Below are 14,728 nucleotides of genomic sequence, written 5' to 3' on the forward strand. Positions count from 1 at the left end.
GTCGCTTTCGGAAAAAAAACTTTAAAAAGGAGACTGTGTAAAAATGTATAAAATAAACAACATTTTTTTTATTTGACAGTCTAAATACAATTGATTTAAACGATCACTTATTTGTAAAGAGAAACACAAATCACGTGACCTGACGTCTTCTTGACATAAGCAGCACATGTTGTGACCTGAAGACACATCCACTCTCTTTAAAATCCATGAGGTTAAAGTTTGACGAGCCTTTGAGAACTTTAAAGTCTCAACATTTATGTGTTATAGGCCTATAAAACATAGTGGAAGTTTTAAGCTAATATGTCTTTATTTTTTGAAGTAAGGCCGTTTCTTGCTGAATAAATTGTGTATGTCTCTACATGTGTTATTATTATTTAAATGATAAATGTTCCATGGACACAGAGAAACTTTAGATAGGAATTTAAGGTAAATAAAGGGTCATAAGAGCAGACAAAATTCATCATATTCCAGTTCAGCACAAAACATTCAGTAATAACAAAAACTCCACTAAAACACAATTAAATTGAAACTAAAGATTTCACCAGTTTTGTTAAGAATTTGTGTGTGTAAACAAAATGTGGCTATATTGTGTTCCCGGAATCTGCACAAGAAATATAAAAGAAATACAGGAAGTTTCTCCAAGGTGGTTGTGCAGACAGTGGTCACAGAAAGTCTGGATGAAGATAAGTGTATCGGCCAGAAGAACCTGCAATACACGTGTCTCTCGATCACACCCTGAAAAATCCCAAACATCATAACTGTACGCTGATGCCTCCCTCTAAATAAACTCTACACACAGTAATGTCTCAAAATGTCATCATGATAGTCACACGTTGCTCATGTGTTGCTGTTAGAGTGTCGCATGTTTTTTCAGGGTCATAGGAGCCCACAGCGGGCAGAGACCCAAGACGAGATGGGCCAAACGTAACCACAAATTATTGTCACGCTAAACCACATCTGCAGAATTGTCAGTGAGAAAGCAGCATGCCAGTTTCACTGTGGGACGAATCTTTATCTTTTCTTTTGCAAATGTAACGTATACTGCCGGGGCAAAAAAATATTCAAACACTTATTCAAACAGTATTTGCATGGATATAAGAATGTTGCATTCATTTTGATAATCAGCCAGTCATTTGAGCCATGATTAAATACACTACAATTGATTTGATATTTTGTTGTTAACAGAAGCCCGTTCTTTATCTCCAAATACATTTTGGGGCTGTACAGAACTGTATGATATTACAAAAGTAAAGTCAGGCGGTTTTGGAGTACTGACTTGGTTTTATGAAGAACATGCTGGAATAGAGTGAAGCAAAGTAAACCAGAGTTGATTTTCCCGGTGTCGACACAGAGCTTTACGTATAGCTGTTGTTATAGTCGGGGGTGTGGGGCAGTGTGGAGAGGGTGAGAAGGAAAGCTAGACGCTCTTTAAGGTTGTAATTATGCCTGCGTTACGGAGAAGAACAAAGCCGAGCCCTGGAGTCACAGAGCAGGGATGTGTCCTCACTGTACCTTCATACACGCGAGACAGAGCGTTAATAACAATACACCAGAACGCGGTCCAGACTGCCTGGCGTCTGTTGTCCTGCACACGTATGCCTTTGTGAATGTGCGTGTGTTAGACATGAGAAAAGATTGCACTTACAGGTAAGTGAGTTAGTGGAAATGTTTATAGGTGTGTGTGTGTTTGTGTTGCTTGGACACGAGTGCTGCCATCAATGTCCAGCGATGTGGAGTAACGACATTCTTTTAAATTATTTTAAATCGTTATCCCTGTGGCTCCCGGGCCGATCTTTCAGACTGCTCTCATCATCTCTTTAAAACAGTTAAAGCACAGAAAAAATTAAACTGTCTTTATAAAACGTACATATAGAATAATTAAAGATCTGAATATGTTCAATAATACAATTCACTTCTTGTTATTTTTCTATAAATAAGTTATCATAAAGTGTTCTCACATTTTTATGTTATTTTACCTGAGGTCGATAATAAACCTTTTGCATTTAAGAGGTGTAAATGCAATCTTAAAAAAGGTTCTCCAGGGGGATTCCATGTAGTAGAACCATGTTTGCTTCCCAAAAGGTTAAGAACCCTTTCTTTCTTACTTTTTTAAGATTTTGTGTAACAGAAAGATTCTTCAGATCCTCTAAAGCATCACGAAGAAGCTTTATTTTTTATGGGATACTTCACCCAAAAATGAAAATTCTGTCATCATTCAATCTCTCCCTCGAGTTTTTCAAAATCTGTATAAATGTTTTTGTTCTGATGAACACTGAGAAACATATTTGGAAGAATACTTATAACCAAACAATTCTTGTACCCCATTGACTCCCATAGTAGAAAAACTTACTTTATCATTTTTTTTCTGTAACACAAAAGAAGATATTTTGAAGAATGTAGGACAGCAAACCGTTCTGGGGTACTTTTGACTACCATTGTCATTTTTCCTGCTATGGGAATCAATGGTTTCCCAGAACTGTTTGGTTACAAGCATTCATCCAAATATCTTTCTCTGTGTTCAACCAAACAAAGATATGCATACAAATTTGAAGCAACTCGAGGGTGAACGGTCCGTTTAAAAGTGATGTTGACAAACAGATTTACAGCTGTGATCACCTTGTGGGCTTATATACACTGGCAAAATCTTGAACTTGTCTTTATGTTTTCTTTAGCTCTTTTTGCATCTTCTTTATCTCTTCTTCACTGTTGTCATAATTATTTCAAGGTTTAACTTCAGGACAACTGATGATCGAACACTATATCTGCGTGCTGAGTCTTGCGAACATCAATGTTTACAACAGGATTTGTCTTTTTTCACTCATGTTGTGGCCTGGGGAGAGCGTGGGTCAGAGGAAGAGGTTGGTGTGCTTTGTAGGATAAAGTTTGTTAATCTGCGCTCCAGGCCACTGTGGAAGATCTGGAGACTACTTTCCGCCGTTTAAATACTTCGCACTTTCATCCTAAAGGTCACCGTAGGCCCGTGCATGTGTTTGCCCGGTGTCGGCATCTTGAATATTACTGCGCTAGAAATCATGTTTGGATCTATCAGACGTTTCAGTTAACACCACTCCTGAAGAAATAATTACCCCGAATCATCATAAGATCCGCCTTCAATCCGGCTGACACTCCCAGTACACAACTGGCATAACTCTGCACTGACCTGTACCACAGACACACACCGTTACTAAAAACAGATTAAACTGTTAAAAAAAGACAGTCAAATGATGACAGATGAAATTATAATAGCAGACAACCGCAGATGAAACTGAGTCAAACACTTTCACAAACAAGGTTAATAAAAGCCAAGAGCTGCTTATGAAAAAATATGTGTTCTAACCAGTAAAGTTATTTAATGCAACTTTTTTTAAAGGTTAAAACTAAGCTTATTAACTTATTTTTTTTATTCATTATTAAATAACAATACATTTATATTTTAAATCTTATGTTAATGTCTTCGAGCAGAATGCGACACCAAAGTTTAAATAGTGTAATAACATGTAAATAATTTGTTTAAGATATGAATACATCACCCTGTATGGGTTGAACCACAAAATATTTTTTTAGGAAAATAAATCGAAAGCTTCTTAAAGAACTTACTGCACATTTTCACCCTACCACAGTAAAGATACTGCGATAGACACCTGCAGATAAAAGAGTCACACAAACAGAAGGAAATCTTGAGTTTGTGGGAATTGTAAGTGTGTGTATGTTCGTGCGTGCGTGTTTTTGGCCTGAGCTCCGAATTCATCAGCACAGTAATTGTTGCCAGACAGAAATGTGAAGGAAGGCACTGTGTGTGTGTGTGTGTGTGTGTGTTGATCAGGGCACAAATTTAACCAAGTCTTATGGGGGGGTCCCACTATAAGACTTTTTTGTGGGGGTTAGTCTCGCAATATACATTTTATACAAAATACACAGTATATTTGATAACAATATAACTATATACTATTCATTAAAAACAGGCTTACATAATAGAATTTTGTATCAAATCAATGCAGGCTTGGTGAACAGAAATGACTTTTGAACAGTATTGTACGTTCAACAGAATAATTCTAGCATGATAGACATTTTGTGATAAGAATGTTTTTGGTTCCGAGACATGACAACAAGCCCATAAACAAACTTAATATAAATTATGGTAAATCATTAATTCACAAAATTAACGATATTTATTGCATGCATTTAATCCCATTTGTGATTATCAATTTTACTCAAATAATATTCAAATAACTTTAAATATTTGAGGGATCCCCCTGAGTCTATTTTTGACTTCTTATGGGGGACCCAAATGCCTTATGGGGGGTCCCGGACCCCCCCTTCAATTCGAGCACTGGTGTTGACAACTGAGATCTGATAGATAAAAAAGACTGTATGCGAACACCACAAATTTAGATTAATATAACATATTATAGAAGACTTATAGAAAAAAAGCACTTAGTAAATAATCTATAACAAATAACTATAAAATAATAAACAATTATCAACAGTAAATTGGACAATTATTCCAAGAAAAAATATTTCGTCAAACAAAATCATTTGATTTTTTTAGCACCAAACTGCAAGTCAACTCAAAACGAAAAGAAACATCAAAAATAAGTGACAAGAGAAAGATTGAAATCAGCACACTAAACATTCACATCTGGACATCAGAAACTCAAGTCAAACCCGTGCAGAAGCACGAAGATGTTTACTGACACTCATTCACAACAAGACTCAAAGAGACGCTTCCAGCGAGACGACACTGAGGGGGACCACAGGATTTTTCCACTGTAAATGTCACCATGTGTCACAAAACAGAAATGAGTTGTGGTGAGAGAGTCTGTGAGATGCGTCAGGCGTGGCTGGAGGTGGCACGGTTCATCTGAGGTCACAGAAAACAACATTGCGTTGTGTGCTCAGAGGAGTTTACGCAGACCATCAAACTTCACCTAATGTGATAGCCGCTAGACTGCTTCACAAGTCCGTGTTTAACATCAAACATCGGGATAAACCATGACTTAAATTAACTTGAATTAAAGTAAAAAGCGTGTGATCTCCCAGATCAAATGTTTTTTTTTCACCGAAAGCCTCGCCCGTTTGATCCCGTTCACTGTCCACCAGACGGCCCCGTCTAGAGTCGGAGGTTTTTCCCGAGGGAGTGACCCAGAGCACATGCCCAGCCAATCAAAACACAAAGCCAAAGGCCCGAGGTTGCCAGGTACTGACAGGGAATTTCTAAAGACCGGTTTACCAGGTCCAAGGATTATCCATCTGGGGTTACCTAACCCCCGCGGTAACGTGACCCCCTCTTGCCCGCGGTATTGTGCTCTACCGTGCCCCGAGAATCCGCCAAGCGTTATTATTAACCATCTCGGCCTAGTCCATCTGTACGGCCAGCTTCCGAAGACCTGACATCTGTCTAAGCAAAACAAGAGCGCTTCCTCCACGAGAAACATGAGAAAGGCATTCTCACCTCTTTGAGTTTCAGCGCGGACACCTCTCTCTCCGAGAGGCTGAAACTTAAGACATCTATCGGCGAATATGATTTTTTCCCTTTCACTCCCAACGAATAAAATATGAAGAAACTGCCTGCCCCAAGTCAAATCCATCTCCTCTGAGCTCTTCAACTGAAACAAACCACAGGATCAGGTTCTCGCGCTGTCAGTGTTAAGTTCCATTGTGACCTACAATGGCACACAATGGCCCTCACATCAACAGACTGAGTAACACACAACAACTCAACATGAACATGAGGACGCTCGTCAGATGGACGTGACACAAGTCACTGACACTTGTCCCAAAATTATGAACTGCAATCGCTTGTGAAAATTGTGACTTTTCACCTTTAAATATCATATTACTGTAGCGTACAAAAGTGAAGACTGAAGGGCATATATGAAGTTAGAAGTCTTAGTTTCAATTAAATCATCAAAATATGAGCAGTGTGGTACAAATTGGGTGTGGGGAATTCACTTTACTTAGGTAATGTAAATTTTATTGGCAAACTAATTTTGCAAAAAGTAAAACTACAGGAAATTTTCATTTTTTCGGAAACAATGAGTAAAGATTTATTAGTAGTATTTTGCTGATTTTGACTCCTTGACTACACTTTGCTCACTACTGTACATAATCTCTTGCTACTTCTAAACTTTAAGATAAATCGCGATTAACCACATCCAGAATAAACATATGTGTTTATTATAATATTTTTCTGTGCAGTGTGCATTTTATATTTGTATTTATAAACACATAGTCATACATACATATTCCCAGTGAAATAAAAAAATTACAATACCTATTTTTTCGTGAACTATTGCAGCGTTTATTGTAAACCGTTTATCAATGTGGGTCATTCCCTTTTTAAAATTCATGTGCACTTCCATCCCTTAAATGACATGTTAAACAGCTTGGGCGGAGCATCCCTTAACACCTTCCCTTCAACTGTAAGTGTACAGCCAGTTCCATTTCTAAATGCAACGGATGTTTTAATACATCCAATCAAATCCCAGAGAAATAGGAAAATTCTAAATTCCATTTAACTCGGAATTCACACTTCTGTTTCACGGGACTTTAAGAAAATGTCAAACATAAAAATGAATAATGCCTGTAAAAACTTTAATCCTTTATGTGATATATCACCATTAATCGTTTGACAGCCCTAACAAACTTACCATTAAAACTTTTGCTTCCTGAATAATTGAGATTGAATCACATAAAACCATTGTAAAATCAAGCTCTTAATCGGAGCTGAATGCATCTTTTGTCTATATTTATAAAAAAAAGTTAAACATCAGGGAACATGTGCCTCAACCATAAGGTGAATAGCTCTTTATAAGATACTTTTCTCTAAATCCAAATTTGTCAAGTAAGAATTACACTAATATATATATATATATATATATAATATTTGTTCTGCGTCTAGAAGTAACGATCAGGGGTTAAATTGGGCCGGGGCTGTCCGACAGTCTGACCGTCTTGCTGAGCTCCTCGCATATGTGTGACTCCTTTCAACAAACCTGCTGATTTCAAAAACAACAGGTTGTCCAGATAATGTATGAACAAATTTGCATCATAATCCTAAACAGAGAAAACAAGTTTTCTTAAAGGGATAGTTTACCCCAAAATGAAATTTCTGTCATTGTTTACTCCCCTTCAGATTGTTCCAAACCTGTATAAATGTATTTGTTCTGATAAAACAAAGGAAGATATTTGGAAAAATGTCAGTAACCTACTATGGCAATAAATGAGGGATGAGATCTGCTCGTGTACTGACATTTTTCCAAATATCTTGAGACCATAGTTCGAGACCGGTGAGTAATTGTTAATGAGCTCCAGTTTTACACGCACCGGTCTCGTATCACGCAGGAGATCGGGAGCATATAAGAGAACAAGCGACCGGACCGTCGATGAGAGAGGACCGGGCCCGAACATGTTTTATGCTTGTATGTATGTTTTACTTCCGAGTTTTTGTTGTGATTTGTTTTGTTCGCTGGCGGTCGGCCGTGAGGGGCCGCCGGCTGTATATTAAACTTTGTTTAAATGTCTTCCGGTTCCTGTCTTCTTCCTTCCTTTTATTTAGCTTTTCTACAATCTTCCTTTGTGTTTAGCAGAACAAAGACATTTATACAGGTTTGGAACAATCTGAGGGTGAGTAAATGATTTTCATTTTTGGGTGAACTATCCCTTTAAGTCAATGAAAGGATGTCCCGCATGAGTTCAGCCCGAAGGCAGCTCTGTGCCGGAGACCCCTGGACGCTGAACCTGTCATGTTTGAAAGCTTGCTGCCGGGCCCAGGGCACAAGAAGAGAAGGAAGGAGAAAAAGGTGCTACTCATTTCTGTGTCCGTGTCTGCGAAGCGTCAGATTGTCTGCCGTTTGAGGGACAACCGCTGACTTCAAAGGATCCACATCTCTGTCGCTGTCATATTTGACCGAAATGAGACAAGCTTCAGACAGCCATCTCTTTCCACCTTTAAAAACAGTAAATTTCGCTCCAGAACCTAGTATGCCACCTATGTAGGGAGCATTTAAAAAGACCCTTGGGTTTAGAGAGAGATGTAAGGCTTAATATATTAACAAAGGCTTTGACTTTATAAATGTGAAATAAAAAACATTGTAACTGTCACTATTGATAAACTTTGACTGAATATTTTTACACGGAGGCCACCATTTTTTTGCGTCAAAATCCGTGACGTCACATGGTTGCAACCTAAATCCGTTCTCTTAACACTACAGCGAAGCACAAAGGTTTCTGTTCAAGGTAACCATGCATTAAATCATAGCTGTAAACTACCGTCTTTAAGACAGTTAAGACTATTTAAGACATCATCATTCACCATTATCGTAAAATTTATACATTATGAGAATATACTGATCACACAATAATAAGATTGTTGCCGTTTGGATATTTATTCTGTATTACAGCACACGTGAATATTAGGCACATCAGGTAATGAGCGAGAGAGGGAAGACAAAAGGCTACTGATCTTGATAAATCAACTTCAAAAAGTCAAAATCGGAATATGATGCATTTTATAATCATAAACATTGTGTATATTTTAATTCAAAATGATTTGTATTTTTGAATTGTTTCGACCGACAATATTAAAATGTATGAAAATACACCAAATAGCGTCTTTATTATTTTATCATTATATATATATATATATTTATCCTACAGCACCTTATATTTACTTAAGGACTGATTAGTGTGTCTGTGTTCAGTTTGGCAGCCTGTGCGTGCAATCATTTCACGTCATCAAAAAAGAACATGGCCTTGGGTTAAAATGAGTATTATATTTAGTTTTTTTAAAGAAATGAAAATATTTGATGTGGTTCTAACGACAAATGCTAGTAGTAAGACTTTACAACGTATTAACCCATGCATCTCTCTTTATACCCCGAGTTTCTTCAAGGTGACATAAGCACAATTTTGAGGCTCAGATTTTGCTCTTTCATAGCTCAGGAGATCTGATGAAGTTCTCAGGTGTGTTCTATTAGAAGACTTCTAAAATGAGACTGTTTGTTCTTCAAATACGTGGGCCTGGAGGATGGAGGTGTAAAACGAATGTAGCGAAATGAGTCCATGTTGAGATATGTCTAGAAGAAACATTTGAGATATTATATAGAGATCCTATCTGTGAATTCTTATCCTTATGGAATCGCACATGTCAGCTCAATAAGTTTAGAAACACAGCTGTGTGAGTATTTTGATGGTAAAGTGCAGTCATTTTTCATGCAGGATTCTCTTCGGAGAAATGAGAAGCCATATGCTCTTAGCGGCTGTGATCTCCATGGCCCCAAAGTCCCATTTTAATGTGTCCCCACAAAGAAGCGAGCTATTGTTGAAGTGAAAGACAGCGCCCTCTACAGTGACTCGGGTCAACAGGAAGATTGATGTGAACGGATCAGTGACCTTTGAAGAAGATCAAAGCGGCACGGGTTACGTACTTCTAGCTGTTTAACTCTTTCATCTGTCTGCAGCAGCGTCAGCCGTGACCCGAGTCCGTTTAATCAGCCGGCCTGCCGCTGGACGTCTTGCACCCGTGCACCTGCGGGCTCTCTCTAATAGGCGATGACGAAAACCCAACTCGCTTTGCATCGAGATGCTATTGAACAGAACACGGTCCACCTGCTGGAACATAACTCTGGAGATATTATTAACATGCTGAAATAAACAAGAACGCAGAGCGGCTGGACAGATGGAGGTGGGTTAGCAGCGTATACGTGCGAGAATTTCGCCTCGTGGGTGAGTAACAAAGGGCCATTGCATTCCAGCAGTGAGAGTGAGGTCAATTAAACCATTTCCCCACCAATTGATCTCCTGCAGCACTGGATCGAGCCGAGCCAAGCGCAGCTGCACAGGCCATGTGTGAGTCTGGGAAAAATGAGAAGATTGAGGTAAACCTCGCCTGGCCCCAAGGAGAAAGACGGGCAAGATTGTCTTCATACCTGTTCCTGATGAATGGGGGTTTAAGTCTTTAGGGTGTGTAAGTTAAGAAGGGGGAGGGGGCGGATAATACAGTATGTCATTGTTGTATTCTTTTGTTAGAAGAACCAACGGTGTGCACTCCAGATCGGCACAAGTTTAATTTTCGTTGACTTCATATTAAATTGCAGTGAATTTGTTCTTTGAAAGGGCGCAGAAATGATGCCGACAAGGAAAACAAACCACATCAACTCAAAAACGAGAAGCCTCTGGGGATTGAGTTGCTGCATAAAGTTTCACAATGTTGCAGACAAGTTTAACATGAGCCACTGCATCAAAGTCCATAAATCTTATTGAAAGCGATTTCCCAATTCTCGATTTTGAAAACGGTTACAAACGTGGACAAGTTGCATGTGGGGTTTCCTACAAAAATGCATGTTGATGATTTTGTTGTCGCGGATAAGCTTATGTATCTGCTGTATTAGTCTGGACACCAGACACACAGCAGCGATTTGTGAATCTCGTAAAGCTCTCACGTTTCTCACGATGAAGACATTTAATGACACTGTGACCAAAGCCATCTGGAGCATTTCCCCAAAGGCCTTCCACTCCAAGCCCAATTAGCCAAATCACATTTCAAAAGTGCTTGAGTTTACCTGCCAATGGTCAAATCCTTCAGGTGTCAAAAAGAGGGCTTAGAGCTTGAGGACAGAACCAGAGAAAAGAATGAAGTGGGATTAGAGCTAACAAAAGAGCCAAAGATATCCTCCGACACCTGTGCAGCTACTATGGCCAGTGAAGTGGATGCTAATGGTAAAAGCCTGTGGTCCAATTTGCAGGTGCTCAGAACCTAATCTGGCATCTCTCAGGATAGGCTGGGTATCTGCTTACCACTGTACCACTTCTCCAGATTCGGTCCAACGCGATAGGCGGACGACTTCCACCCTCGCAGCATAATCAAGGTGATCAATCATTTACATCAGTAATTAGGGGCCAGTGTCAAAACAGAGATGGAACATGAGCCCGGGGACTTGAGTGACATCAGACTTGGCGAGTCCTATGGGTATTGTGGGTCTGCGTGGGCAAGAGTCAGAGACTGTGGTCCAAAAGCCTGAGGTGAAGACATTCCACACAACCTGATCCATGTTTCAGAATACCCTTCGTTTCATCTTCTCCAATACCCAATTGAGACAAAAACTTGAAGCGGGGTCTATTAATACATCATGGTGTCAAACCTTTTTCTCTTTGGGCTACGTCTACACTGATCCGGATATGTTTGAAAGACGTGTTTTTGTTTAAAACGATTCATGTCCACACTTCCTTCTTAAAAGTAAAGGTGCTAAAGATGGATAAATGGTTTCATAAAGAACTTTTCTGTTTCACCTTTTGTAGTGGAAAACAGTTCTTTACATTTAGTCATTACATTTACATTTAGTCATTTGGCAGACGCTTTTATCCAAAGCGACTTACAGTGCACTTATTACAGGGACAATCCCCCTGGAGCAACATGGAGTAAAGTGTCTTGCTCAAGGACACACTGGTGGGATCGAACCAGCAACCTTTTGATTTACCAGTTCAGTGGTTTAACCCACTAGACCACCATCTCCATTTTAATCTGCATTCTTTAGATCATAAAAAGGTCAAATAGAAATTGTTCTTCTCCAGGAGAACCAGAAATGGCATCGCTGTGAGGAATCTTTTGAAGCACTTTTATTAAAGAGTGTTGCATTTTTAAGCAGTTCCAAAAGTTGCTCATCCACACTTGAACATCTGAAACGCTGACACCAACTTTTTTAAAATGATATGGCAATGTTGGTAAAACAAGACTATAAAGTTGAAAAAGGTAGACTGGGAATCATGCCAGAATCACGACACGCAAAATATTAAACCTTTTAATTCATTATTTTATATTTATTATTTAGAAGTAAGAAATATGCTTGACTTCGGGCTAAATTGGTCACAAGACTTTGTCACGTGACAAAAATTGCATCAAAGCTTTCGAAAGCCTCCGGCTTGTAGGCCACGACAGAAGCGTGTTACCCGTTGAAACGACGCATGGCCTGTGTGCTAACAATAATAACGGCACAACCCGAGGACCTGAAGGTGTTTCACTTTAATCTTTCACGCTAAATACCAACCGATAGCCCAAGGGAGGGCAAGAGTTTAAAAGTCTGTTTAAGAATGAAGAACACAGAGTCTCTCAGCTGAGTTAAACGGTGGCGCTTTGAAGTGGTGAGAGAGAGAGAGAGCCATCAACTGAATCCAATAATGAATTAGGACATTGGAAGAGGCTGTACATGGGTGGGGTTGAGATCAAAGCATGTTTGTCTTATTGCCCGCACCTCAGGTGAAGTTGAGGCATGCAGCCAGTTGAGGTGAAGCACTGTCCCGAGAACACACGCAAAATGCAGAACGGTTCATCGTCCTCTAGTGTTAGTGTAGATATAAACTCAAGCATGATATTGATGAAACTACTGCGGTTAATAATATAAGCTATGGTATTACAGTAAAGAATGAAGAATGGAAAGCAGATTAACGCGTTAAAATATTTAACACAGTATCCGTTTATTTGGTCATCCTTTGTCTAGCGTAACATTATATAATCACACTCTTGTTCATGAAAAGGCCTTTAAACCATTTAAACGCGCTTTGAAACTATAGATTTGACACGTTCAGTATAGAAAGACAGTTTCTAGCCGTGGGATGCAGCACAACACGACAGCGGTCCCGTCTGGTGTAAAGAGGCACGGGCTAAAGGCTGCGTCAGTCAATCTCTGTCAGAAAACAGCACCAGTATTAAGTATTCTTACGTGCTTGAATGAACAAAACCACACAAGATTAAGCCAGAAAACCCGTTTTGTCTAGCGTTTTCGTAAACACAGATTTCAACGTGTTAAATAAAATCCTAAATGAATGCAAACAGTTGTAAAAATGGGAAGGGGCGTCTAAACAAAAGAAAATCTGGTGGTTCATTCTCTCTTTAGCATGGCCTTCCAAACTAACGGTACCGTTTAGCGTGTTGACAAAATGTTTATAGGCTCTCCTACTTGTAAGTCGCTTTGGATACAAGCGTCTGCCAAATGAATAAATGTTAATGTAAAATAAAGAAAAAATAATCAATTTAATGGAGACATCAGTTGCAGTACTAATTACATAATGTTGCCTTTCATTTATAAAACGATGTTGTTAAAGAAATCTGTTGTTTCTACATTAATTTGGAGATTAAATGTGAAATTATTAGATGTAAAAGTATATTTAAAAAATGTGCGATTAATCGTGATTAAATCACAGAAGAAAAAAAATTATCAGATTTTTTTGAATCGATTGACAGCACTACTTAAAATATAAGTTCTGAAGTTCAGTATCAGAGAGCCACGGAAAAAAATCTTTCTTCCATATAGTAAAGAGAAGTAATGGAAAGGTTTCAGAGCTGAATTCAAGAGTATCAAGCTTTTTAAAGACGCGGTGGCTAGAACCCTCCTGGTAAGGTCTGTCATACACTTCTCGGAAGACTCAGGTGACTGCAAAAAGCAGAATCTGAGCAATATGATTTGGTGGGAATCATCCGCCTCCGTCGGGTAAAGTATAGAAGCTCCTCTATTCTTCAATATACACGCACTGGGATGTAATCCTAGTCAACAAATAACCACTGAGAAAATCCCCTAAACAGCCGAGCCCTCCTGAGAACATCAACTGTACGAGACAAACATCCGAACACTGACTGAAGAGCCACTGAGACCTCATCTCGCTCATCTGGAGGCTTTCCTGTGGGAACCAGCGGTCGCAGATCCATATTTGCCGCGCTCAATAGCGGTGCTGTATTTACTGTGCAGCCACCGAGTCTTAATGCCATAATCGCCCTGCACCGCCATTAGTCAGACAAAGTGAGCTGTGCTTTAAAGAGGCCGTTGATACAAGCCGAGCAAAGTGGGAAATGTTTACATCATTCCAACACCTGCTTTTCCCACAAGTTCTTGTGAATGATCTCTCTGTGTTGCCAACCGGGACGCTCGTGAGACAAATGAGCCTGGGTTGTGGGACCTGTTGTTGTCTGTTTGTCTTGAGTCAACACAATTATTTATGGTAGATCAAGAAACCATTATCGCACAATAGCGCGCTTAATTCATACACATAACCTCGTGGGTTTAACCTGAATGACAGAACCTGCAGGTTTCCTGTGTTTGGTTTAGTGAAGGACATCAAAGCTTGAGCTCGGAGAGAACATTTATCACGATCAAACTCCGAACCTTCGGAGAAGCGGGAACTGTGGCTAGCCTTTGTGGCTTTTGATTAGCGCTAATGACCTACCAATAGGGAAGATCTGTTATAATCACAAAAGCTTGTGGTGGAGAGAAGACTGTCAGCCACAAACCACAAACAAGACTAATGAGATGATATTGTCTAAGCTAACAGGTATCCGAGACAGATTGAAGGAAAGATGGTGGGGAAAGTCCCCTGAGTAGCCGCTTAAAAGAAAGAAAGCCACAAACCCGGAGACAACTTTGGGCTGGGAACGAGTGAACGAGTCAATCCATCTTGACCCACCTATACGGCCATGCCACAACTTCACCTGAACGTCTCGGTTTAGTGAACAAACTCTGAATGGCAAAGATAGGAATGGTGAAACGAAAGGCTTGACAGGTGTCATCTACCTGTGATAATTATTCCAATCAAACCCAACACCTGTTCGCTGCTCTCGCCCCCTCGACAGATGTCACCTCTCAATCTCACGAGGGCAAATTCAGCAGTTAACACAAAGAAATAAAAACAGATGCTTCTGTAAGACACAAAGGTGACCTGTGATGGCCAGCACAATGAGGAA

This window comes from Triplophysa dalaica, chromosome 17 (genome assembly GCF_015846415.1).
Source record: "Triplophysa dalaica isolate WHDGS20190420 chromosome 17, ASM1584641v1, whole genome shotgun sequence".
Classification (NCBI taxonomy): Eukaryota; Metazoa; Chordata; class Actinopteri; order Cypriniformes; family Nemacheilidae; genus Triplophysa; species Triplophysa dalaica.